This window comes from Lissotriton vulgaris, chromosome 8, assembly GCF_964263255.1.
Source record: "Lissotriton vulgaris chromosome 8, aLisVul1.2, whole genome shotgun sequence".
Classification (NCBI taxonomy): domain Eukaryota; kingdom Metazoa; phylum Chordata; class Amphibia; order Caudata; family Salamandridae; genus Lissotriton; species Lissotriton vulgaris.
In genome coordinates, this window is record NC_141696.1 from 545,867,223 (window position 1) to 545,894,764 (window position 27,542).

The following is a 27,542-nucleotide window of genomic DNA, read 5'->3' on the forward strand; positions in this document are numbered from 1 at the left end:
TGCCATGCATTCCTTTAGATTTGTTCCAACCTCTTACCATTTATTTGAGAATCCCTACTTTTCAAGTGACTGCAAATGAAGTCATTTCCGGCACTTTTTGGCCGGTGCAAGGTAACAAAAACACATGCCAACTTTTAATACAAATCATTGGTCTCTTTATTAACGCGCACTGTCAAACATGGGGCTTTCACACGTCAGGTAAACATGATAACCAATACACAACAGAAGCAGATGTAGATTGCTTATCAATGCCAGGATAGAATAGTTGTGAATTGAGTAATAGAAGGGCCCCTGAATTGATACTTATTATATACAGCCTGTAAGATAGTGAAAAATGCAGGCTAGGAAAGGAGATGCAAATATCAATGTATTAGAAAAATACATAAAGAGGAGTGATTTGCTTTTATTCATTCAAGGCTAGAAAAAATCAACATACTATTGCAAGCATTCATACACCACCAAATAGAAATAAACAATTCTGACATTAAACGTAAAGGTGACGATGCATTTGTATCATCACCTTGAGAAGGGTCACCGAGGAATTGAGCCCAGGGCTTCTGCACTTAAACACCAGAAACACTCCACTAAACTAAGATGCCTGTTGGTGCCAACAATTCCCAAAGTTAATGCATGTTCTAGGTGAGCAATGAACAGAATGCAGGGCTCTTATGAAAGCGAGGTCTGTGAATCAACAGATACATCCACATGCCAATTACTTTAGTGTTTTTAAGAGAATTCACTTTCTTGGAATGAGTCTGCATGAAACCATCTTCAGGGCCTGGACAATTTCATGGCAAAATGGCACCTCTCAACATTGCAGCCAAGACAATATAACAACTGTTTCTGCCCGGTTTCGAACCGGGGACCTTTCGCGTGTGAGGCGAACGTGATAACCACTACACTACAGAAACAGATGTCTACAGTTGATTCTTCTGTGATGAAACTTCTCAAAACAGGCTATTCCAAGGGCCTCTGGTTTTAGATTTCTTTCATGCAACCTTCCCAGACAGCCCTAGCTGAACGCTTGTATATGCCATGCAAGTTCAGCATTTTTGCAAAATGCTTAAAGAGAAATGTTTCCTATTTGCTCAGGCAGGGCAAGGTTAAAAGCATGAGACTCTAGCAAATATTCATCCACTACTGCAAAGAGAAAATTGATATTGGCTTTGAAATGCATACTTCAATACTACTTTAAAAAAGCACCAATGAAAGGGCTCGTCCGGGATTTGAACCCGGGACCTCTCGCACCCAAAGCGAGAAACATACCCCTAGACCAACGAGCCTTCGAAAGGCCTGCACCTCTGAACAGCTAATACCAGCTCTAAGCACGCAATGAAGATCATGCTGGGGACTTTTTCATGCTTGGTCTGTGAATACACATGAAATTCAGTGTCAACTTACCCTTTCTCAAATGATATCACTATCATTTATAAGTGTCCCCTTTTATTTTGTCCCAGCATTGGACACGTCTTACAGGAAGTCAGCACTTATTTATCTATTTCTGCAGTGGCTAGACCCTAAAGAGAAAGAATAAAAAGCTGTTCATAACAACATAAGAAACACATGTTGCATTTTTTCTCAAATGCTTATTCCCTTTGTGCAAATCGGAATGCCAAGCTGAATAACTGGGTCACAGATTCTGGCTAATTATCTTTCCCTTGAATGCAAGTAGCAATAAAAACTGCCTAATGCAGGACTAAAGCATTCCTTGCAAGCCTCTAACATCATAACATAACTGAGCTGCTGGTAGCAAGCTAAGCAATACCTTCCCAAAATGAGAAGTACATGTGCTAATCCGCTCAATCAGCGCTCGATCAGGCTCGATCAGGCGAGATATAGAAAAGGTGGAAAGGGTCCAAATGGCTGTCCCTTCCTTTTTAGGGTGGGTCCTTCTGACTATCATAGGATTGCTTGTATAAGTGGCCAGGGTCAGAGAAAAAACTTTCAACCCTTCTCAGTGTTCTATCCAGAAGCAGGCATTTTCTGTGCCTTTAATTTCAGGCTTTTCCCAGCAGTCTCTGTTCTGCCTATGTAAATTAACAAAAACAGTGCTTATTCATCACTTACTCTAATGTCCTTACTGTCCAGAAAGCTCTGCCTAAGTATGCTTTTTTTCTTTTTCAGTGAAATTCTAAATGTTTTTTCTGCCCAGTCTATGGCAGTAGAATGCTGCTTATGATGCCACATTTTGTTGAATCACCAAGGTACAACTACAGAGGAATATATGAGTCTGAACGACATGGAACTCTTAGCTAACACATCACAATGTGTGATGCTTGCCAACCAAGCACTAGATTCTGGAGCGCTGATGATCAGAACATTCTGCTCCTGAAGGAAAGGAAAGACAGCTTGATGGAAAATAAAGTCTCAGTTTATATTAACGCTCTCTCTCTCCCAATATCTATCTATCTATCTATCTATCTATCTATCTATCTATCTATCTATCTATCTATCTATCTATCTATCTATCTATCTATCTATCTATCTATCTATCTATCTATCTATCTATCTATCTATCTATCTATCTATCTATCTATCTATCTATCTATCTATCTATCTATCTATCTATCTATCTATCTATCTATCTATCTATCTATCTATCTATCTATCCATCCATCCATCCATCCATCCATCCATCCATCCATCCATCTATCTATCTATCTATCTATCTATCTATCTATCTATCTATCTATCTATCTATCTATCTATCTATCTATCTATCTATCTATCTATCTATCTATCTATCTATCTATCTATCTATCTATCTATCTATCTATCTATCTATCTATCTATCTATCTATCTATCTATCTATCTATCTATCTATCTATCTATCTATCTATCTATCTATCTATCTATCTATCCATCCATCCATCCATCCATCCATCCATCCATCCATCTATCTATCTATCTATCTATCTATCTATCTATCTATCTATCTATCTATCTATCTATCTATCTATCTATCTATCTATCTATCTATCTATCTATCTATCTATCTATCTATCTATCTATCTATCTATCTATCTATCTATCTATCTATCTATCTATCTATCTATCTTTATATATGGATACCTGCGTACACATACATATAGATATGCCATGCATTCCTTTAGATTTGTTCCAACCTCTTACCATTTATTTGAGAATCCCTACTTTTCAAGTGACTGCAAATGAAGTCATTTCCGGCACTTTTTGGCCGGTGCAAGGTAACAAAAACACATGACAACTTTTAATAAAAATCATTGGTCTCTTTATTAACGCGCACTGTCAAACATGGGGCTTTCACACGTCAGGTAAACATGATAACCAATATACAACAGAAGCAGATGTAGATTGCTTATCAATGCCGGGATAGAACAGTTGTGAATTGAGTAGAAGAAGGGCCCCTGAATTGATACTTATTATATACAGCCTGTAAGATAGTGAAAAATGCAGGCTAGGAAAGGAGATGCAAATATCAATGTATTAGAAAAATACATAAAGAGGAGTGATTTGCTTTTATTCATTCAAGGCTAGAAAAAATCAACATACTATTGCAAGCATTCATACACCACCAAATAGAAATAAACAATTCTGACATTAAACGTAAAGGTGACGATGCATTTGTATCATCACCTTGAGAAGGGTCACCGAGGAATTGAGCCCAGGGCTTCTGCACTTAAACACCAGAAACACTCCACTAAACTAAGATGCCTGTTGGTGCCAACAATTCCCAAAGTTAATGCATGTTCTAGGTGAGCAATGAACAGAATGCAGGGCTCTTTTCAAAGCGAGGTCTGTGAATCAACAGATACATCCACATGCCAATTACTTTAGTGTTTTTAAGAGAATTCACTTTCTTGGAACGAGTCTGCATGAAACCATCTTCAGGGCCTGGACAATTTCATGGCAAAACGGCACCTCTCAACATTGCAGCCAAGACAATATAACAACTGTTTCTGCCCGGTTTCGAACCGGGGACCTTTCGCGTGTGAGGCAAACGTGATAACCACTACACTACAGAAACAGATGTCTACAGTTGATTCTTCTGTGATGAAACTTCTCAAAACAGGCTATTCCAAGGGCCTCTGGTTTTAGATTTCTTTCATGCAACCTTCCCAGACAGCCCTAGCTGAACGCTTGTATATGCCATGCAAGTTCAGCATTTTTGCAAAATGCTTAAAGAGAAATGTTTCCTATTTGCTCAGGCAGGGCAAGGTTAAAAGCATGAGACTCTAGCAAATATTCATCCACTACTGCAAAGAGAAAATTGATATTGGCTTTGAAATGCATACTTCAATACTACTTTAAAAAAGCACCAATGAAAGGGCTCGTCCGGGATTTGAACCCGGGACCTCTCGCACCCAAAGCGAGAATCATACCCCTAGACCAACGAGCCTTCGAAAGGCCTGCACCTCTGAAAAGCTAATACCAGCTCTAAGCACGCAATGAAGATCATGCTGGGGACTTTTTCATGCTTGGTCTGTGAATACACATGAAATTCAGTGTCAACTTACCCTTTCTCAAATGATATCACTATCATTTATAAGTGTCCCCTTTTATTTTGTCCCAGCATTGGACACGTCTTACAGGAAGTCAGCACTTATTTATCTATTTCTGCAGTGGCTAGACCCTAAAGAGAAAGAATAAAAAGCTGTTCATAACAACATAAGAAACACATGTTGCATTTTTTCTCAAATGCTTATTCCCTTTGTGCAAATCTGCCAAGCTGAATAACTGGGTCACAGATTCTGGCTAATTATCTTTCCCTTGAATGCAAGTAGCAATAAAAACTGCCTAATGCAGGACTAAAGCATTCCTTGCAAGCCTCTAACATCATAACATAACTGAGCTGCTGGTAGCAAGCTAAGCAATACCTTCCCAAAATGAGAAGTACATGTGCTAATCCGCTCAATCAGCGCTCGATCAGGCTCCATCAGGCGAGATATAGAAAAGGTGGAAAGGGTCCAAATGGCTGTCCCTTCCTTTTTAGGGTGGGTCCTTCTGACTATCATAGGATTGCTTGTATAAGTGGCCAGGGTCAAAGAAAAAACTTTCAACCCTTCTCAGTGTTCTATCCAGAAGCAGGCATTTTCTGTGCCTTTAATTTCAGGCTTTTCCCAGCAGTCTCTGTTCTGCCTATGTAAATTAACAAAAACAGTGCTTATTCATCACTTACTCTAATGTCCTTACTGTCCAGAAAGCTCTGCCTAAGTATGCTTTTTTTCTTTTTCAGTGAAATTCTAAATGTTTTTTCTGCCCAGTCTATGGCAGTAGAATGCTGCTTATGATGCCACATTTTGTTGAATCACCAAGGTACAACTACAGAGGAATATATGAGTCTGAACGACATGGAACTCTTAGCTAACACATCACAATGTGTGATGCTTGCCAACCAAGCACTAGATTCTGGAGCGCTGATGATCAGAACATTCTGCTCCTGAAGGAAAGGAAAGACAGCTTGATGGAAAATAAAGTCTCAGTTTATATTAACGCTCTCTCTCTCCCAATATCTATCTATCTATCTATCTATCTATCTATCTATCTATCTATCTATCTATCTATCTATCTATCTATCTATCTATCTATCTATCTATCTATCTATCTATCTATCTATCTATCTATCTATCTATCTATCTATCTATCTATCTATCTATCTATCTATCTATCTATCTATCTATCTATCCATCCATCCATCCATCCATCCATCCATCCATCCATCCATCCATCCATCCATCCATCCATCCATCCATCCATCCATCCATCCATCCATCCATCCATCCATCCATCTATCTATCTATCTATCTATCTATCTATCTATCTATCTATCTATCTATCTATCTATCTATCTATCTATCTATCTATCTATCTATCTATCTATCTATCTATCTATCTATCTATCTATCTATCTATCTATCTATCTATCTATCTATCTATCTATCTATCTATCTATCTATCCATCCATCCATCCATCCATCCATCCATCCATCCATCCATCCATCCATCCATCCATCCATCCATCCATCCATCCATCTATCTATCTATCTATCTATCTATCTATCTATCTATCTATCTATCTATCTATCTATCTATCTATCTATCTATCTATCTATCTATCTATCTATCTATCTATCTATCTATCTATCTATCTATCTATCTATCTATCTATCTATCTATCTTTATATATGGATACCTGCGTACACATACATATAGATATGCCATGCATTCCTTTAGATTTGTTCCAACCTCTTACCATTTATTTGAGAATCCCTACTTTTCAAGTGACTGCAAATGAAGTCATTTCCGGCACTTTTTGGCCGGTGCAAGGTAACAAAAACACATGACAACTTTTAATAAAAATCATTGGTCTCTTTATTAATGCGCACTGTCAAACATGGGGCTTTCACACGTCAGGTAAACATGATAACCAATATACAACAGAAGCAGATGTAGATTGCTTATCAATGCCGGGATAGAACAGTTGTGAATTGAGTAGAAGAAGGGCCCCTGAATTGATACTTATTATATACATCCTGTAAGATAGTGAAAAATGCTGGCTAGGAAAGGAGATGCAAATATCAATGTATTAGAAAAATACATAAAGAGGAGTGATTTGCTTTTATTCATTCAAGGCTAGAAAAAATCAACATACTATTGCAAGCATTCATACACCACCAAATAGAAATAAACAATTCTGACATTAAACGTAAAGGTGATGATGCATTTGTATCATCACCTTGAGAAGGGTCACCGAGGAATTGAGCCCAGGGCTTCTGCACTTAAACACCAGAAACACTCCACTAAACTAAGATGCCTGTTGGTGCCAACAATTCCCAAAGTTAATGCATGTTCTAGGTGAGCAATGAACAGAATGCAGGGCTCTTTTCAAAGCGAGGTCTGTGAATCAACAGATACATCCACATGCCAATTACTTTAGTGTTTTTAAGAGAATTCACTTTCTTGGAACGAGTCTGCATGAAACTATCTTCAGGGCCTGGACAATTTCATGGCAAAACGGCACCTCTCAACATTGCAGCCAAGACAATATAACAACTGTTTCTGCCCGGTTTCGAACCGGGGACCTTTCGCGTGTGAGGCAAACGTGATAACCACTACACTACAGAAACAGATGTCTACAGTTGATTCTTCTGTGATGAAACTTCTCAAAACAGGCTATTCCAAGGGCCTCTGGTTTTAGATTTCTTTCATGCAACCTTCCCAGACAGCCCTAGCTGAACGCTTGTATATGCCATGCAAGTTCAGCATTTTTGCAAAATGCTTAAAGAGAAATGTTTCCTATTTGCTCAGGCAGGGCAAGGTTAAAAGCATGAGACTCTAGCAAATATTCATCCACTACTGCAAAGAGAAAATTGATATTGGCTTTGAAATGCATACTTCAATACTACTTTAAAAAAGCACCAATGAAAGGGCTCGTCCGGGATTTGAACCCGGGACCTCTCGCACCCAAAGCGAGAATCATACCCCTAGACCAACGAGCCTTCGAAAGACCCGCACCTCTGAAAAGCTAATACCAGCTCTAAGCACGCAATGAAGATCATGCTGGGGACTTTTTCATGCTTGGTCTGTGAATACACATGAAATTCAGTGTCAACTTACCCTTTCTCAAATGATATCACTATCATTTATAAGTGTCCCCTTTTATTTTGTCCCAGCATTGGACACGTCTTACAGGAAGTCAGCACTTATTTATCTATTTCTGCAGTGGCTAGACCCTAAAGAGAAAGAATAAAAAGCTGTTCATAACAACATAAGAAACACATGTTGCATTTTTTCTCAAATGCTTATTCCCTTTGTGCAAATCGGAATGCCAAGCTGAATAACTGGGCCACAGATTCTGGCTAATTATCTTTCCCTTGAATGCAAGTAGCAATAAAAACTGCCTAATGCAGGACTAAAGCATTCCTTGCAAGCCTCTAACATCATAACATAACTGAGCTGCTGGTAGCAAGCTAAGCAATACCTTCCCAAAATGAGAAGTACATGTGCTAATCCGCTCAATCAGCGCTCGATCAGGCGAGATCAGGCGAGATATAGAAAAGGTGGAAAGGGTCCAAATGGCTGTCCCTTCCTTTTTAGGGTGGGTCCTTCTGACTATCATAGGATTGCTTGTACGAGTGGCCAGGGTCAGAGAAAAAACTTTCAACCCTTCTCAGTGTTCTATCCAGAAGCAGGCATTTTCTGTGCCTTTAATTTCAGGCTTTTCCCAGCAGTCTCTGTTCTGCCTATGTAAATAACAAAAGCAGTGCTTATTCATCACTTACTCTAATGTCCTTACTGTCCAGAAAGCTCTGCCTAAGTATGCTTTTTTTCTTTTTCTGTGAAATTCTAAATGTTTTTTCCGCCCAGTCTATGGCAGTAGAATGCTGCTTATGATGCCACATTTTGTTGAATCACCAAGGTACAACTACAGAGGAATATATGAGTCTGAACGACATGGAACTCTTAGCTAACACATCACAATGTGTGATGCTTGCCAACCAAGCACTAGATTCTGGAGCGCTGATGATCAGAACATTCTGCTCCTGAAGGAAAGGAAAGACAGCTTGATGGAAAATAAAGTCTCAGTTTATATTAACGCTCTCTCTCTCCGAATATCTATCTATCTATCTATCTATCTATCTATCTATCTATCTATCTATCTATCTATCTATCTATCTATCTATCTATCTATCTATCTATCTATCTATCTATCTATCTATCTATCTATCTATCTATCTTTATATATGGATACCTGCGTACACATACATATAGATATGCCATGCATTCCTTTAGATTTGTTCCAACCTCTTACCATTTATTTGAGAATCCCTACTTTTCAAGTGACTGCAAATGAAGTCATTTCCGGCACTTTTTGGCCGGTGCAAGGTAACAAAAACACATGCCAACTTTTAATACAAATCATTGGTCTCTTTATTAACGCGCACTGTCAAACATGGGGCTTTCACACGTCAGGTAAACATGATAACCAATACACAACAGAAGCAGATGTAGATTGCTTATCAATGCCAGGATAGAATAGTTGTGAATTGAGTAATAGAAGGGCCCCTGAATTGATACTTATTATATACAGCCTGTAAGATAGTGAAAAATGCAGGCTAGGAAAGGAGATGCAAATATCAATGTATTAGAAAAATACATAAAGAGGAGTGATTTGCTTTTATTCATTCAAGGCTAGAAAAAATCAACATACTATTGCAAGCATTCATACACCACCAAATAGAAATAAACAATTCTGACATTAAACGTAAAGGTGACGATGCATTTGTATCATCACCTTGAGAAGGGTCACCGAGGAATTGAGCCCAGGGCTTCTGCACTTAAACACCAGAAACACTCCACTAAACTAAGATGCCTGTTGGTGCCAACAATTCCCAAAGTTAATGCATGTTCTAGGTGAGCAATGAACAGAATGCAGGGCTCTTATGAAAGCGAGGTCTGTGAATCAACAGATACATCCACATGCCAATTACTTTAGTGTTTTTAAGAGAATTCACTTTCTTGGAATGAGTCTGCATGAAACCATCTTCAGGGCCTGGACAATTTCATGGCAAAACGGCACCTCTCAACATTGCAGCCAAGACAATATAACAACTGTTTCTGCCCGGTTTCGAACCGGGGACCTTTCGCGTGTGAGGCAAACGTGATAACCACTACACTACAGAAACAGATGTCTACAGTTGATTCTTCTGTGATGAAACTTCTCAAAACAGGCTATTCCAAGGGCCTCTGGTTTTAGATTTCTTTCATGCAACCTTCCCAGACAGCCCTAGCTGAACGCTTGTATATGCCATGCAAGTTCAGCATTTTTGCAAAATGCTTAAAGAGAAATGTTTCCTATTTGCTCAGGCAGGGCAAGGTTAAAAGCATGAGACTCTAGCAAATATTCATCCACTACTGCAAAGAGAAAATTGATATTGGCTTTGAAATGCATACTTCAATACTACTTTAAAAAAGCACCAATGAAAGGGCTCGTCCGGGATTTGAACCCGGGACCTCTCGCACCCAAAGCGAGAATCATACCCCTAGACCAACGAGCCTTCGAAAGGCCTGCACCTCTGAAAAGCTAATACCAGCTCTAAGCACGCAATGAAGATCATGCTGGGGACTTTTTCATGCTTGGTCTGTGAATACACATGAAATTCAGTGTCAACTTACCCTTTCTCAAATGATATCACTATCATTTATAAGTGTCCCCTTTTATTTTGTCCCAGCATTGGACACGTCTTACAGGAAGTCAGCACTTATTTATCTATTTCTGCAGTGGCTAGACCCTAAAGAGAAAGAATAAAAAGCTGTTCATAACAACATAAGAAACACATGTTGCATTTTTTCTCAAATGCTTATTCCCTTTGTGCAAATCGGAATGCCAAGCTGAATAACTGGGTCACAGATTCTGGCTAATTATCTTTCCCTTGAATGCAAGTAGCAATAAAAACTGCCTAATGCAGGACTAAAGCATTCCTTGCAAGCCTCTAACATCATAACATAACTGAGCTGCTGGTAGCAAGCTAAGCAATACCTTCCCAAAATGAGAAGTACATGTGCTAATCCGCTCAATCAGCGCTCGATCAGGCGAGATATAGAAAAGGTGGAAAGGGTCCAAATGGCTGTCCCTTCCTTTTTAGGGTGGGTCCTTCTGACTATCATAGGATTGCTTGTATAAGTGGCCAGGGTCAGAGAAAAAACTTTCAACCCTTCTCAGTGTTCTATCCAGAAGCAGGCATTTTCTGTGCCTTTAATTTCAGGCTTTTCCCAGCAGTCTCTGTTCTGCCTATGTAAATTAACAAAAGCAGTGCTTATTCATCACTTACTCTAATGTCCTTACTGTCCAGAAAGCTCTGCCTAAGTATGCTTTTTTTCTTTTTCAGTGAAATTCTAAATGTTTTTTCTGCCCAGTCTATGGCAGTAGAATGCTGCTTATGATGCCACATTTTGTTGAATCACCAAGGTACAACTACAGAGGAATATATGAGTCTGAACGACATGGAACTCTTAGCTAACACATCACAATGTGTGATGCTTGCCAACCAAGCACTAGATTCTGGAGCGCTGATGATCAGAACATTCTGCTCCTGAAGGAAAGGAAAGACAGCTTGATGGAAAATAAAGTCTCAGTTTATATTAACGCTCTCTCTCTCCCAATATCTATCTATCTATCTATCTATCTATCTATCTATCTATCTATCTATCTATCTATCTATCTATCTATCTATCTATCTATCTATCTATCTATCTATCTATCTATCTATCTATCTATCTATCTATCTATCTATCTATCTATCTATCTATCTTTATATATGGATACCTGCGTACACATACATATAGATATGCCATGCATTCCTTTAGATTTGTTCCAACCTCTTACCATTTATTTGAGAATCCCTACTTTTCAAGTGACTGCAAATGAAGTCATTTCCGGCACTTTTTGGCCGGTGCAAGGTAACAAAAACACATGCCAACTTTTAATACAAATCATTGGTCTCTTTATTAACGCGCACTGTCAAACATGGGGCTTTCACACGTCAGGTAAACATGATAACCAATACACAACAGAAGCAGATGTAGATTGCTTATCAATGCCAGGATAGAATAGTTGTGAATTGAGTAATAGAAGGGCCCCTGAATTGATACTTATTATATACAGCCTGTAAGATAGTGAAAATGCAGGCTAGGAAAGGAGATGCAAATATCAATGTATTAGAAAAATACATAAAGAGGAGTGATTTGCTTTTATTCATTCAAGGCTAGAAAAAATCAACATACTATTGCAAGCATTCATACACCACCAAATAGAAATAAACAATTCTGACATTAAACGTAAAGGTGACGATGCATTTGTATCATCACCTTGAGAAGGGTCACCGAGGAATTGAGCCCAGGGCTTCTGCACTTAAACACCAGAAACACTCCACTAAACTAAGATGCCTGTTGGTGCCAACAATTCCCAAAGTTAATGCATGTTCTAGGTGAGCAATGAACAGAATGCAGGGCTCTTATGAAAGCGAGGTCTGTGAATCAACAGATACATCCACATGCCAATTACTTTAGTGTTTTTAAGAGAATTCACTTTCTTGGAATGAGTCTGCATGAAACCATCTTCAGGGCCTGGACAATTTCATGGCAAAACGGCACCTCTCAACATTGCAGCCAAGACAATATAAAAACTGTTTCTGCCCGGTTTCGAACCGGGGACCTTTCGCGTGTGAGGCGAACGTGATAACCACTACACTACAGAAACAGATGTCTACAGTTGATTCTTCTGTGATGAAACTTCTCAAAACAGGCTATTCCAAGGGCCTCTGGTTTTAGATTTCTTTCATGCAACCTTCCCAGACAGCCCTAGCTGAACGCTTGTATATGCCATGCAAGTTCAGCATTTTTGCAAAATGCTTAAAGAGAAATGTTTCCTATTTGCTCAGGCAGGGCAAGGTTAAAAGCATGAGACTCTAGCAAATATTCATCCACTACTGCAAAGAGAAAATTGATATTGGCTTTGAAATGCATACTTCAATACTACTTTAAAAAAGCACCAATGAAAGGGCTCGTCCGGGATTTGAACCCGGGACCTCTCGCACCCAAAGCGAGAATCATACCCCTAGACCAACGAGCCTTCGAAAGGCCTGCACCTCTGAAAAGCTAATACCAGCTCTAAGCACGCAATGAAGATCATGCTGGGGACTTTTTCATGCTTGGTCTGTGAATACACATGAAATTCAGTGTCAACTTACCCTTTCTCAAATGATATCACTATCATTTATAAGTGTCCCCTTTTATTTTGTCCCAGCATTGGACACGTCTTACAGGAAGTCAGCACTTATTTATCTATTTCTGCAGTGGCTAGACCCTAAAGAGAAAGAATAAAAAGCTGTTCATAACAACATAAGAAACACATGTTGCATTTTTTCTCAAATGCTTATTCCCTTTGTGCAAATCGGAATGCCAAGCTGAATAACTGGGTCACAGATTCTGGCTAATTATCTTTCCCTTGAATGCAAGTAGCAATAAAAACTGCCTAATGCAGGACTAAAGCATTCCTTGCAAGCCTCTAACATCATAACATAACTGAGCTGCTGGTAGCAAGCTAAGCAATACCTTCCCAAAATGAGAAGTACATGTGCTAATCCGCTCAATCAGGCTCGATCAGGCGAGATATAGAAAAGGTGGAAAGGGTCCAAATGGCTGTCCCTTCCTTTTTAGGGTGGGTCCTTCTGACTATCATAGGATTGCTTGTATAAGTGGCCAGGGTCAGAGAAAAAACTTTCAACCCTTCTCAGTGTTCTATCCAGAAGCAGGCATTTTCTGTGCCTTTAATTTCAGGCTTTTCCCAGCAGTCTCTGTTCTGCCTATGTAAATTAACAAAAGCAGTGCTTATTCATCACTTACTCTAATGTCCTTACTGTCCAGAAAGCTCTGCCTAAGTATGCTTTTTTTCTTTTTCAGTGAAATTCTAAATGTTTTTTCTGCCCAGTCTATGGCAGTAGAATGCTGCTTATGATGCCACATTTTGTTGAATCACCAAGGTACAACTACAGAGGAATATATGAGTCTGAACGACATGGAACTCTTAGCTAACACATCACAATGTGTGATGCTTGCCAACCAAGCACTAGATTCTGGAGCGCTGATGATCAGAACATTCTGCTCCTGAAGGAAAGGAAAGACAGCTTGATGGAAAATAAAGTCTCAGTTTATATTAACGCTCTCTCTCTCCCAATATCTATCTATCTATCTATCTATCTATCTATCTATCTATCTATCTATCTATCTATCTATCTATCTATCTATCTATCTATCTATCTATCTATCTATCTATCTATCTATCTATCTATCTATCTATCTATCTATCTATCTATCTATCTATCTATCTATCTTTATATATGGATACCTGCGTACACATACATATAGATATGCCATGCATTCCTTTAGATTTGTTCCAACCTCTTACCATTTATTTGAGAATCCCTACTTTTCAAGTGACTGCAAATGAAGTCATTTCCGGCACTTTTTGGCCGGTGCAAGGTAACAAAAACACATGCCAACTTTTAATACAAATCATTGGTCTCTTTATTAACGCGCACTGTCAAACATGGGGCTTTCACACGTCAGGTAAACATGATAACCAATACACAACAGAAGCAGATGTAGATTGCTTATCAATGCCAGGATAGAATAGTTGTGAATTGAGTAATAGAAGGGCCCCTGAATTGATACTTATTATATACAGCCTGTAAGATAGTGAAAAATGCAGGCTAGGAAAGGAGATGCAAATATCAATGTATTAGAAAAATACATAAAGAGGAGTGATTTGCTTTTATTCATTCAAGGCTAGAAAAAATCAACATACTATTGCAAGCATTCATACACCACCAAATAGAAATAAACAATTCTGACATTAAACGTAAAGGTGACGATGCATTTGTATCATCACCTTGAGAAGGGTCACCGAGGAATTGAGCCCAGGGCTTCTGCACTTAAACACCAGAAACACTCCACTAAACTAAGATGCCTGTTGGTGCCAACAATTCCCAAAGTTAATGCATGTTCTAGGTGAGCAATGAACAGAATGCAGGGCTCTTATGAAAGCGAGGTCTGTGAATCAACAGATACATCCACATGCCAATTACTTTAGTGTTTTTAAGAGAATTCACTTTCTTGGAATGAGTCTGCATGAAACCATCTTCAGGGCCTGGACAATTTCATGGCAAAATGGCACCTCTCAACATTGCAGCCAAGACAATATAACAACTGTTTCTGCCCGGTTTCGAACCGGGGACCTTTCGCGTGTGAGGCGAACGTGATAACCACTACACTACAGAAACAGATGTCTACAGTTGATTCTTCTGTGATGAAACTTCTCAAAACAGGCTATTCCAAGGGCCTCTGGTTTTAGATTTCTTTCATGCAACCTTCCCAGACAGCCCTAGCTGAACGCTTGTATATGCCATGCAAGTTCAGCATTTTTGCAAAATGCTTAAAGAGAAATGTTTCCTATTTGCTCAGGCAGGGCAAGGTTAAAAGCATGAGACTCTAGCAAATATTCATCCACTACTGCAAAGAGAAAATTGATATTGGCTTTGAAATGCATACTTCAATACTACTTTAAAAAAGCACCAATGAAAGGGCTCGTCCGGGATTTGAACCCGGGACCTCTCGCACCCAAAGCGAGAAACATACCCCTAGACCAACGAGCCTTCGAAAGGCCTGCACCTCTGAACAGCTAATACCAGCTCTAAGCACGCAATGAAGATCATGCTGGGGACTTTTTCATGCTTGGTCTGTGAATACACATGAAATTCAGTGTCAACTTACCCTTTCTCAAATGATATCACTATCATTTATAAGTGTCCCCTTTTATTTTGTCCCAGCATTGGACACGTCTTACAGGAAGTCAGCACTTATTTATCTATTTCTGCAGTGGCTAGACCATAAAGAGAAAGAATAAAAAGCTGTTCATAACAACATAAGAAACACATGTTGCATTTTTTCTCAAATGCTTATTCCCTTTGTGCAAATCGGAATGCCAAGCTGAATAACTGGGTCACAGATTCTGGCTAATTATCTTTCCCTTGAATGCAAGTAGCAATAAAAACTGCCTAATGCAGGACTAAAGCATTCCTTGCAAGCCTCTAACATCATAACATAACTGAGCTGCTGGTAGCAAGCTAAGCAATACCTTCCCAAAATGAGAAGTACATGTGCTAATCCGCTCAATCAGCGCTCGATCAGGCTCGATCAGGCGAGATATAGAAAAGGTGGAAAGGGTCCAAATGGCTGTCCCTTCCTTTTTAGGGTGGGTCCTTCTGACTATCATAGGATTGCTTGTATAAGTGGCCAGGGTCAGAGAAAAAACTTTCAACCCTTCTCAGTGTTCTATCCAGAAGCAGGCATTTTCTGTGCCTTTAATTTCAGGCTTTTCCCAGCAGTCTCTGTTCTGCCTATGTAAATTAACAAAAACAGTGCTTATTCATCACTTACTCTAATGTCCTTACTGTCCAGAAAGCTCTGCCTAAGTATGCTTTTTTTCTTTTTCAGTGAAATTCTAAATGTTTTTTCTGCCCAGTCTATGGCAGTAGAATGCTGCTTATGATGCCACATTTTGTTGAATCACCAAGGTACAACTACAGAGGAATATATGAGTCTGAACGACATGGAACTCTTAGCTAACACATCACAATGTGTGATGCTTGCCAACCAAGCACTAGATTCTGGAGCGCTGATGATCAGAACATTCTGCTCCTGAAGGAAAGGAAAGACAGCTTGATGGAAAATAAAGTCTCAGTTTATATTAACGCTCTCTCTCTCCCAATATCTATCTATCTATCTATCTATCTATCTATCTATCTATCTATCTATCTATCTATCTATCTATCTATCTATCTATCTATCTATCTATCTATCTATCTATCTATCTATCTATCTATCTATCTATCTATCTATCTATCTATCTATCTATCTATCTATCTATCTATCTATCTATCTATCTATCTATCTATCCATCCATCCATCCATCCATCCATCCATCCATCCATCCATCCATCTATCTATCTATCTATCTATCTATCTATCTATCTATCTATCTATCTATCTATCTATCTATCTATCTATCTATCTATCTATCTATCTATCTATCTATCTATCTATCTATCTATCTATCTATCTATCTATCTATCTATCTATCTATCTATCTATCTATCTATCTATCTATCTATCTATCTATCTATCTATCTATCTATCTATCTATCTATCCATCCATCCATCCATCCATCCATCCATCCATCTATCTATCTATCTATCTATCTATCTATCTATCTATCTATCTATCTATCTATCTATCTATCTATCTATCTATCTATCTATCTATCTATCTATCTATCTATCTATCTATCTATCTATCTATCTATCTATCTATCTATCTATCTATCTATCTATCTATCTTTATATATGGATACCTGCGTACACATACATATAGATATGCCATGCATTCCTTTAGATTTGTTCCAACCTCTTACCATTTATTTGAGAATCCCTACTTTTCAAGTGACTGCAAATGAAGTCATTTCCGGCACTTTTTGGCCGGTGCAAGGTAACAAAAACACATGACAACTTTTAATAAAAATCATTGGTCTCTTTATTAACGCGCACTGTCAAACATGGGGCTTTCACACGTCAGGTAAACATGATAACCAATATACAACAGAAGCAGATGTAGATTGCTTATCAATGCCGGGATAGAACAGTTGTGAATTGAGTAGAAGAAGGGCCCCTGAATTGATACTTATTATATACAGCCTGTAAGATAGTGAAAAATGCAGGCTAGGAAAGGAGATGCAAATATCAATGTATTAGAAAAATACATAAAGAGGAGTGATTTGCTTTTATTCATTCAAGGCTAGAAAAAATCAACATACTATTGCAAGCATTCATACACCACCAAATATAAACAATTCTGACATTAAACGTAAAGGTGACGATGCATTTGTATCATCACCTTGAGAAGGGTCACCGAGGAATTGAGCCCAGGGCTTCTGCACTTAAACACCAGAAACACTCCACTAAACTAAGATGCCTGTTGGTGCCAACAATTCCCAAAGTTAATGCATGTTCTAGGTGAGCAATGAACAGAATGCAGGGCTCTTTTCAAAGCGAGGTCTGTGAATCAACAGATACATCCACATGCCAATTACTTTAGTGTTTTTAAGAGAATTCACTTTCTTGGAACGAGTCTGCATGAAACCATCTTCAGGGCCTGGACAATTTCATGGCAAAACGGCACCTCTCAACATTGCAGCCAAGACAATATAACAACTGTTTCTGCCCGGTTTCGAACCGGGGACCTTTCGCGTGTGAGGCAAACGTGATAACCACTACACTACAGAAACAGATGTCTACAGTTGATTCTTCTGTGATGAAACTTCTCAAAACAGGCTATTCCAAGGGCCTCTGGTTTTAGATTTCTTTCATGCAACCTTCCCAGACAGCCCTAGCTGAACGCTTGTATATGCCATGCAAGTTCAGCATTTTTGCAAAATGCTTAAAGAGAAATGTTTCCTATTTGCTCAGGCAGGGCAAGGTTAAAAGCATGAGACTCTAGCAAATATTCATCCACTACTGCAAAGAGAAAATTGATATTGGCTTTGAAATGCATACTTCAATACTACTTTAAAAAAGCACCAATGAAAGGGCTCGTCCGGGATTTGAACCCGGGACCTCTCGCACCCAAAGCGAGAATCATACCCCTAGACCAACGAGCCTTCGAAAGGCCTGCACCTCTGAAAAGCTAATACCAGCTCTAAGCACGCAATGAAGATCATGCTGGGGACTTTTTCATGCTTGGTCTGTGAATACACATGAAATTCAGTGTCAACTTACCCTTTCTCAAATGATATCACTATCATTTATAAGTGTCCCCTTTTATTTTGTCCCAGCATTGGACACGTCTTACAGGAAGTCAGCACTTATTTATCTATTTCTGCAGTGGCTAGACCCTAAAGAGAAAGAATAAAAAGCTGTTCATAACAACATAAGAAACACATGTTGCATTTTTTCTCAAATGCTTATTCCCTTTGTGCAAATCGGAATGCCAAGCTGAATAACTGGGTCACAGATTCTGGCTAATTATCTTTCCCTTGAATGCAAGTAGCAATAAAAACTGCCTAATGCAGGACTAAAGCATTCCTTGCAAGCCTCTAACATCATAACATAACTGAGCTGCTGGTAGCAAGCTAAGCAATACCTTCCCAAAATGAGAAGTACATGTGCTAATCCGCTCAATCAGCGCTCGATCAGGCTCCATCAGGCGAGATATAGAAAAGGTGGAAAGGGTCCAAATGGCTGTCCCTTCCTTTTTAGGGTGGGTCCTTCTGACTATCATAGGATTGCTTGTATAAGTGGCCAGGGTCAAAGAAAAAACTTTCAACCCTTCTCAGTGTTCTATCCAGAAGCAGGCATTTTCTGTGCCTTTAATTTCAGGCTTTTCCCAGCAGTCTCTGTTCTGCCTATGTAAATTAACAAAAACAGTGCTTATTCATCACTTACTCTAATGTCCTTACTGTCCAGAAAGCTCTGCCTAAGTATGCTTTTTTTCTTTTTCAGTGAAATTCTAAATGTTTTTTCTGCCCAGTCTATGGCAGTAGAATGCTGCTTATGATGCCACATTTTGTTGAATCACCAAGGTACAACTACAGAGGAATATATGAGTCTGAACGACATGGAACTCTTAGCTAACACATCACAATGTGTGATGCTTGCCAACCAAGCACTAGATTCTGGAGCGCTGATGATCAGAACATTCTGCTCCTGAAGGAAAGGAAAGACAGCTTGATGGAAAATAAAGTCTCAGTTTATATTAATGCTCTCTCTCTCCCAATATCTATCTATCTATCTATCTATCTATCTATCTATCTATCTATCTATCTATCTATCTATCTATCTATCTATCTATCTATCTATCTATCTATCTATCTATCTATCTATCTATCTATCTATCTATCTATCTATCTATCTATCTATCTATCTATCCATCCATCCATCCATCCATCCATCCATCCATCCATCCATCCATCCATCCATCCATCCATCCATCCATCCATCCATCCATCCATCCATCCATCCATCCATCCATCCATCCATCCATCCATCTATCTATCTATCTATCTATCTATCTATCTATCTATCTATCTATCTATCTATCTATCTATCTATCTATCTATCTATCTATCTATCTATCTATCTATCTATCTATCTATCTATCTATCTATCCATCCATCCATCCATCCATCCATCCATCCATCCATCCATCCATCCATCCATCCATCCATCCATCCATCCATCCATCCATCCATCCATCCATCTATCTATCTATCTATCTATCTATCTATCTATCTATCTATCTATCTATCTATCTATCTATCTATCTATCTATCTATCTATCTATCTATCTATCTATCTATCTATCTATCTATCTATCTATCTATCTATCTATCTATCTTTATATATGGATACCTGCGTACACATACATATAGATATGCCATGCATTCCTTTAGATTTGTTCCAACCTCTTACCATTTATTTGAGAATCCCTACTTTTCAAGTGACTGCAAATGAAGTCATTTCCGGCACTTTTTGGCCGGTGCAAGGTAACAAAAACACATGACAACTTTTAATAAAAATCATTGGTCTCTTTATTAACGCGCACTGTCAAACATGGGGCTTTCACACGTCAGGTAAACATGATAACCAATATACAACAGAAGCAGATGTAGATTGCTTATCAATGCCGGGATAGAACAGTTGTGAATTGAGTAGAAGAAGGGCCCCTGAATTGATACTTATTATATACAGCCTGTAAGATAGTGAAAAATGCAGGCTAGGAAAGGAGATGCAAATATCAATGTATTAGAAAAATACATAAAGAGGAGTGATTTGCTTTTATTCATTCAAGGCTAGAAAAAATCAACATACTATTGCAAGCATTCATACACCACCAAATAGAAATAAACAATTCTGACATTAAACGTAAAGGTGACGATGCATTTGTATCATCACCTTGAGAAGGGTCACCGAGGAATTGAGCCCAGGGCTTCTGCACTTAAACACCAGAAACACTCCACTAAACTAAGATGCCTGTTGGTGCCAACAATTCCCAAAGTTAATGCATGTTCTAGGTGAGCAATGAACAGAATGCAGGGCTCTTTTCAAAGCGAGGTCTGTGAATCAACAGATACATCCACATGCCAATTACTTTAGTGTTTTTAAGAGAATTCACTTTCTTGGAACGAGTCTGCATGAAACCATCTTCAGGGCCTGGACAATTTCATGGCAAACGGCACCTCTCAACATTGCAGCCAAGACAATATAACAACTGTTTCTGCCCGGTTTCGAACCGGGGACCTTTCGCGTGTGAGGCAAACGTGATAACCACTACACTACAGAAACAGATGTCTACAGTTGATTCTTCTGTGATGAAACTTCTCAAAACAGTCTATTCCAAGGGCCTCTGGTTTTAGATTTCTTTCATGCAACCTTCCCAGACAGCCCTAGCTGAACGCTTGTATATGCCATGCAAGTTCAGCATTTTTGCAAAATGCTTAAAGAGAAATGTTTCCTATTTGCTCAGGCAGGGCAAGGTTAAAAGCATGAGACTCTAGCAAATATTCATCCACTACTGCAAAGAGAAAATTGATATTGGCTTTGAAATGCATACTTCAATACTACTTTAAAAAAGCACCAATGAAAGGGCTCGTCCGGGATTTGAACCCGGGACCTCTCGCACCCAAAGCGAGAATCATACCCCTAGACCAACGAGCCTTCGAAAGACCCGCACCTCTGAAAAGCTAATACCAGCTCTAAGCACGCAATGAAGATCATGCTGGGGACTTTTTCATGATTGGTCTGTGAATACACATGAAATTCAGTGTCAACTTACCCTTTCTCAAATGATATCACTATCATTTATAAGTGTCCCCTTTTATTTTGTCCCAGCATTGGACACGTCTTACAGGAAGTCAGCACTTATTTATCTATTTCTGCAGTGGCTAGACCCTAAAGAGAAAGAATAAAAAGCTGTTCATAACACCATAAGAAACACATGTTGCATTTTTTCTCAAATGCTTATTCCCTTTGTGCAAATCGGAATGCCAAGCTGAATAACTGGGTCACAGATTCTGGCTAATTATCTTTCCCTTGAATGCAAGTAGCAATAAAAACTGCCTAATGCAGGACTAAAGCATTCCTTGCAAGCCTCTAACATCATAACATAACTGAGCTGCTGGTAGCAAGCTAAGCAATACCTTCCCAAAATGAGAAGTACATGTGCTAATCCGCTCAATCAGCGCTCGATCAGGCTCGATCAGGCGAGATATAGAAAAGGTGGAAAGGGTCCAAATGGCTGTCCCTTCCTTTTTAGGGTGGGTCCTTCTGACTATCATAGGATTGCTTGTATAAGTGGCCAGGGTCAGAGAAAAAACTTTCAACCCTTCTCAGTGTTCTATCCAGAAGCAGGCATTTTCTGTGCCTTTAATTTCAGGCTTTTCCCAGCAGTCTCTGTTCTGCCTATGTAAATTAACAAAAACAGTGCTTATTCATCACTTACTCTAATGTCCTTACTGTCCAGAAAGCTCTGCCTAAGTATGCTTTTTTTCTTTTTCAGTGAAATTCTAAATGTTTTTTCTGCCCAGTCTATGGCAGTAGAATGCTGCTTATGATGCCACATTTTGTTGAATCACCAAGGTACAACTACAGAGGAATATATGAGTCTGAACGACATGGAACTCTTAGCTAACACATCACAATGTGTGATGCTTGCCAACCAAGCACTAGATTCTGGAGCGCTGATGATCAGAACATTCTGCTCCTGAAGGAAAGGAAAGACAGCTTGATGGAAAATAAAGTCTCAGTTTATATTAACGCTCTCTCTCTCCCAATATCTATCTATCTATCTATCTATCTATCTATCTATCTATCTATCTATCTATCTATCTATCTATCTATCTATCTATCTATCTATCTATCTATCTATCTATCTATCTATCTATCTATCTATCTATCTATCTATCTATCTATCTATCTATCTATCTATCTATCTATCTATCTATCTATCTATCTATCTATCTATCTATCTATCTATCTATCTTTCTATCTATCTATCCATCTATCCATCCATCCATCCATCCATCCATCCATCCATCCATCCATCCATCCATCCATCCATCCATCCATCTATCCATCCATCCATCTATCTATCTATCTATCCATCTATCTATCTATCTATCTATCTATCTATCTATCTATCTATCTATCTATCTATCTATCTATCTATCTATCTATCTATCTATCTATCTATCTATCTATCTATCTATCTATCTATCTATCTATCTATCTATCTATCTATCTATCTATCTATCTATCTATCTATCCATCCATCCATCCATCCATCCATCCATCCATCCATCCATCCATCCATCCATCCATCCATCCATCCATCCATCCATCCATCCATCCATCCATCCATCCATCCATCCATCCATCCATCCATCCATCTATCTATCTATCTATCTATCTATCTATCTATCTATCTATCTATCTATCTATCTATCTATCTATCTATCTATCTATCTATCTATCTATCTATCTATCTATCTATCTATCTATCTATCTATCTATCTATCTATCTATCTATCTTTATATATGGATACCTGCGTACACATACATATAGATATGCCATGCATTCCTTTAGATTTGTTCCAACCTCTTACCATTTATTTGAGAATCCCTACTTTTCAAGTGACTGCAAATGAAGTCATTTCCGGCACTTTTTGGCCGGTGCAAGGTAACAAAAACACATGACAACTTTTAATAAAAATCATTGGTCTCTTTATTAATGCGCACTGTCAAACATGGGGCTTTCACACGTCAGGTAAACATGATAACCAATATACAACAGAAGCAGATGTAGATTGCTTATCAATGCCGGGATAGAACAGTTGTGAATTGAGTAGAAGAAGGGCCCCTGAATTGATACTTATTATATACATCCTGTAAGATAGTGAAAAATGCTGGCTAGGAAAGGAGATGCAAATATCAATGTATTAGAAAAATACATAAAGAGGAGTGATTTGCTTTTATTCATTCAAGGCTAGAAAAAATCAACATACTATTGCAAGCATTCATACACCACCAAATAGAAATAAACAATTCTGACATTAAACGTAAAGGTGATGATGCATTTGTATCATCACCTTGAGAAGGGTCACCGAGGAATTGAGCCCAGGGCTTCTGCACTTAAACACCAGAAACACTCCACTAAACTAAGATGCCTGTTGGTGCCAACAATTCCCAAAGTTAATGCATGTTCTAGGTGAGCAATGAACAGAATGCAGGGCTCTTTTCAAAGCGAGGTCTGTGAATCAACAGATACATCCACATGCCAATTACTTTAGTGTTTTTAAGAGAATTCACTTTCTTGGAACGAGTCTGCATGAAACTATCTTCAGGGCCTGGACAATTTCATGGCAAAACGGCACCTCTCAACATTGCAGCCAAGACAATATAACAACTGTTTCTGCCCGGTTTCGAACCGGGGACCTTTCGCGTGTGAGGCAAACGTGATAACCACTACACTACAGAAACAGATGTCTACAGTTGATTCTTCTGTGATGAAACTTCTCAAAACAGGCTATTCCAAGGGCCTCTGGTTTTAGATTTCTTTCATGCAACCTTCCCAGACAGCCCTAGCTGAACGCTTGTATATGCCATGCAAGTTCAGCATTTTTGCAAAATGCTTAAAGAGAAATGTTTCCTATTTGCTCAGGCAGGGCAAGGTTAAAAGCATGAGACTCTAGCAAATATTCATCCACTACTGCAAAGAGAAAATTGATATTGGCTTTGAAATGCATACTTCAATACTACTTTAAAAAAGCACCAATGAAAGGGCTCGTCCGGGATTTGAACCCGGGACCTCTCGCACCCAAAGCGAGAATCATACCCCTAGACCAACGAGCCTTCGAAAGACCCGCACCTCTGAAAAGCTAATACCAGCTCTAAGCACGCAATGAAGATCATGCTGGGGACTTTTTCATGCTTGGTCTGTGAATACACATGAAATTCAGTGTCAACTTACCCTTTCTCAAATGATATCACTATCATTTATAAGTGTCCCCTTTTATTTTGTCCCAGCATTGGACACGTCTTACAGGAAGTCAGCACTTATTTATCTATTTCTGCAGTGGCTAGACCCTAAAGAGAAAGAATAAAAAGCTGTTCATAACAACATAAGAAACACATGTTGCATTTTTTCTCAAATGCTTATTCCCTTTGTGCAAATCGGAATGCCAAGCTGAATAACTGGGCCACAGATTCTGGCTAATTATCTTTCCCTTGAATGCAAGTAGCAATAAAAACTGCCTAATGCAGGACTAAAGCATTCCTTGCAAGCCTCTAACATCATAACATAACTGAGCTGCTGGTAGCAAGCTAAGCAATACCTTCCCAAAATGAGAAGTACATGTGCTAATCCGCTCAATCAGCGCTCGATCAGGCGAGATCAGGCGAGATATAGAAAAGGTGGAAAGGGTCCAAATGGCTGTCCCTTCCTTTTTAGGGTGGGTCCTTCTGACTATCATAGGATTGCTTGTACGAGTGGCCAGGGTCAGAGAAAAAACTTTCAACCCTTCTCAGTGTTCTATCCAGAAGCAGGCATTTTCTGTGCCTTTAATTTCAGGCTTTTCCCAGCAGTCTCTGTTCTGCCTATGTAAATAACAAAAGCAGTGCTTATTCATCACTTACTCTAATGTCCTTACTGTCCAGAAAGCTCTGCCTAAGTATGCTTTTTTTCTTTTTCTGTGAAATTCTAAATGTTTTTTCCGCCCAGTCTATGGCAGTAGAATGCTGCTTATGATGCCACATTTTGTTGAATCACCAAGGTACAACTACAGAGGAATATATGAGTCTGAACGACATGGAACTCTTAGCTAACACATCACAATGTGTGATGCTTGCCAACCAAGCACTAGATTCTGGAGCGCTGATGATCAGAACATTCTGCTCCTGAAGGAAAGGAAAGACAGCTTGATGGAAAATAAAGTCTCAGTTTATATTAACGCTCTCTCTCTCCGAATATCTATCTATCTATCTATCTATCTATCTATCTATCTATCTATCTATCTATCTATCTATCTATCTATCTATCTATCTATCTATCTATCTATCTATCTATCTATCTATCTATCTATCTATCTATCTATCTATCTATCTATCTATCTATCTATCTATCTATCTATCTATCTATCTATCTATCTATCTATCTATCTATCTATCTATCTATCTATCTATCTATCTTTATATATGGATACCTGCGTACACATACATATAGATATGCCATGCATTCCTTTAGATTTGTTCCAACCTCTTACCATTTATTTGAGAATCCCTACTTTTCAAGTGACTGCAAATGAAGTCATTTCCGGCACTTTTTGGCCGGTGCAAGGTAACAAAAACACATGCCAACTTTTAATACAAATCATTGGTCTCTTTATTAACGCGCACTGTCAAACATGGGGCTTTCACACGTCAGGTAAACATGATAACCAATACACAACAGAAGCAGATGTAGATTGCTTATCAATGCCAGGATAGAATAGTTGTGAATTGAGTAATAGAAGGGCCCCTGAATTGATACTTATTATATACAGCCTGTAAGATAGTGAAAAATGCAGGCTAGGAAAGGAGATGCAAATATCAATGTATTAGAAAAATACATAAAGAGGAGTGATTTGCTTTTATTCATTCAAGGCTAAAAAAAATCAACATACTATTGCAAGCATTCATACACCACCAAATAGAAATAAACAATTCTGACATTAAACGTAAAGGTGACGATGCATTTGTATCATCACCTTGAGAAGGGTCACCGAGGAATTGAGCCCAGGGCTTCTGCACTTAAACACCAGAAACACTCCACTAAACTAAGATGCCTGTTGGTGCCAACAATTCCCAAAGTTAATGCATGTTCTAGGTGAGCAATGAACAGAATGCAGGGCTCTTATGAAAGCGAGGTCTGTGAATCAACAGATACATCCACATGCCAATTACTTTAGTGTTTTTAAGAGAATTCACTTTCTTGGAATGAGTCTGCATGAAACCATCTTCAGGGCCTGGACAATTTCATGGCAAAACGGCACCTCTCAACATTGCAGCCAAGACAATATAACAACTGTTTCTGCCCGGTTTCGAACCGGGGACCTTTCGCGTGTGAGGCAAACGTGATAACCACTACACTACAGAAACAGATGTCTACAGTTGATTCTTCTGTGATGAAACTTCTCAAAACAGGCTATTCCAAGGGCCTCTGGTTTTAGATTTCTTTCATGCAACCTTCCCAGACAGCCCTAGCTGAACGCTTGTATATGCCATGCAAGTTCAGCATTTTTGCAAAATGCTTAAAGAGAAATGTTTCCTATTTGCTCAGGCAGGGCAAGGTTAAAAGCATGAGACTCTAGCAAATATTCATCCACTACTGCAAAGAGAAAATTGATATTGGCTTTGAAATGCATACTTCAATACTACTTTAAAAAAGCACCAATGAAAGGGCTCGTCCGGGATTTGAACCCGGGACCTCTCGCACCCAAAGCGAGAATCATACCCCTAGACCAACGAGCCTTCGAAAGGCCTGCACCTCTGAAAAGCTAATACCAGCTCTAAGCACGCAATGAAGATCATGCTGGGGACTTTTTCATGCTTGGTCTGTGAATACACATGAAATTCAGTGTCAACTTACCCTTTCTCAAATGATATCACTATCATTTATAAGTGTCCCCTTTTATTTTGTCCCAGCATTGGACACGTCTTACAGGAAGTCAGCACTTATTTATCTATTTCTGCAGTGGCTAGACCCTAAAGAGAAAGAATAAAAAGCTGTTCATAACAACATAAGAAACACATGTTGCATTTTTTCTCAAATGCTTATTCCCTTTGTGCAAATCGGAATGCCAAGCTGAATAACTGGGTCACAGATTCTGGCTAATTATCTTTCCCTTGAATGCAAGTA

General features: G+C 38.9%; 18 non-coding genes across 18 annotated transcripts; all 18 read right to left on the reverse strand.

Annotated features, from left to right (window-relative positions):
* Positions 1–838: 838 nt before the first annotated feature.
* TRNAV-CAC (transfer RNA valine (anticodon CAC)) lies at positions 839–911 on the reverse strand. Its single transcript has one exon. It is a non-coding gene; the product is annotated as a tRNA-Val (tRNA).
* A 3,023-nt stretch (positions 912–3,934) lies between these two features.
* TRNAV-CAC (transfer RNA valine (anticodon CAC)) lies at positions 3,935–4,007 on the reverse strand. The gene has a single exon. It is a non-coding gene; the product is annotated as a tRNA-Val (tRNA).
* A 300-nt stretch (positions 4,008–4,307) lies between these two features.
* Positions 4,308–4,379, reverse strand: TRNAP-UGG (transfer RNA proline (anticodon UGG)). The gene has a single exon. It is a non-coding gene; the product is annotated as a tRNA-Pro (tRNA).
* Positions 4,380–7,034: 2,655 nt separating this feature from the next.
* On the reverse strand, positions 7,035–7,107 carry TRNAV-CAC (transfer RNA valine (anticodon CAC)). The gene has a single exon. It is a non-coding gene; the product is annotated as a tRNA-Val (tRNA).
* Positions 7,108–7,407: 300 nt separating this feature from the next.
* TRNAP-UGG (transfer RNA proline (anticodon UGG)) lies at positions 7,408–7,479 on the reverse strand. Its single transcript has one exon. It is a non-coding gene; the product is annotated as a tRNA-Pro (tRNA).
* Positions 7,480–9,593: 2,114 nt separating this feature from the next.
* Positions 9,594–9,666, reverse strand: TRNAV-CAC (transfer RNA valine (anticodon CAC)). Its single transcript has one exon. It is a non-coding gene; the product is annotated as a tRNA-Val (tRNA).
* Positions 9,667–9,966: 300 nt separating this feature from the next.
* Positions 9,967–10,038, reverse strand: TRNAP-UGG (transfer RNA proline (anticodon UGG)). The gene has a single exon. It is a non-coding gene; the product is annotated as a tRNA-Pro (tRNA).
* Positions 10,039–12,166: 2,128 nt separating this feature from the next.
* TRNAV-CAC (transfer RNA valine (anticodon CAC)) lies at positions 12,167–12,239 on the reverse strand. The gene has a single exon. It is a non-coding gene; the product is annotated as a tRNA-Val (tRNA).
* A 300-nt stretch (positions 12,240–12,539) lies between these two features.
* On the reverse strand, positions 12,540–12,611 carry TRNAP-UGG (transfer RNA proline (anticodon UGG)). Its single transcript has one exon. It is a non-coding gene; the product is annotated as a tRNA-Pro (tRNA).
* Positions 12,612–14,747: 2,136 nt separating this feature from the next.
* Positions 14,748–14,820, reverse strand: TRNAV-CAC (transfer RNA valine (anticodon CAC)). The gene has a single exon. It is a non-coding gene; the product is annotated as a tRNA-Val (tRNA).
* A 2,987-nt stretch (positions 14,821–17,807) lies between these two features.
* TRNAV-CAC (transfer RNA valine (anticodon CAC)) lies at positions 17,808–17,880 on the reverse strand. Its single transcript has one exon. It is a non-coding gene; the product is annotated as a tRNA-Val (tRNA).
* Positions 17,881–18,180: 300 nt separating this feature from the next.
* TRNAP-UGG (transfer RNA proline (anticodon UGG)) lies at positions 18,181–18,252 on the reverse strand. Its single transcript has one exon. It is a non-coding gene; the product is annotated as a tRNA-Pro (tRNA).
* A 2,610-nt stretch (positions 18,253–20,862) lies between these two features.
* TRNAV-CAC (transfer RNA valine (anticodon CAC)) lies at positions 20,863–20,935 on the reverse strand. Its single transcript has one exon. It is a non-coding gene; the product is annotated as a tRNA-Val (tRNA).
* Positions 20,936–21,235: 300 nt separating this feature from the next.
* Positions 21,236–21,307, reverse strand: TRNAP-UGG (transfer RNA proline (anticodon UGG)). The gene has a single exon. It is a non-coding gene; the product is annotated as a tRNA-Pro (tRNA).
* A 2,747-nt stretch (positions 21,308–24,054) lies between these two features.
* On the reverse strand, positions 24,055–24,127 carry TRNAV-CAC (transfer RNA valine (anticodon CAC)). The gene has a single exon. It is a non-coding gene; the product is annotated as a tRNA-Val (tRNA).
* Positions 24,128–24,427: 300 nt separating this feature from the next.
* Positions 24,428–24,499, reverse strand: TRNAP-UGG (transfer RNA proline (anticodon UGG)). The gene has a single exon. It is a non-coding gene; the product is annotated as a tRNA-Pro (tRNA).
* A 2,210-nt stretch (positions 24,500–26,709) lies between these two features.
* TRNAV-CAC (transfer RNA valine (anticodon CAC)) lies at positions 26,710–26,782 on the reverse strand. Its single transcript has one exon. It is a non-coding gene; the product is annotated as a tRNA-Val (tRNA).
* Positions 26,783–27,082: 300 nt separating this feature from the next.
* On the reverse strand, positions 27,083–27,154 carry TRNAP-UGG (transfer RNA proline (anticodon UGG)). The gene has a single exon. It is a non-coding gene; the product is annotated as a tRNA-Pro (tRNA).
* Positions 27,155–27,542: the final 388 nt, after the last annotated feature.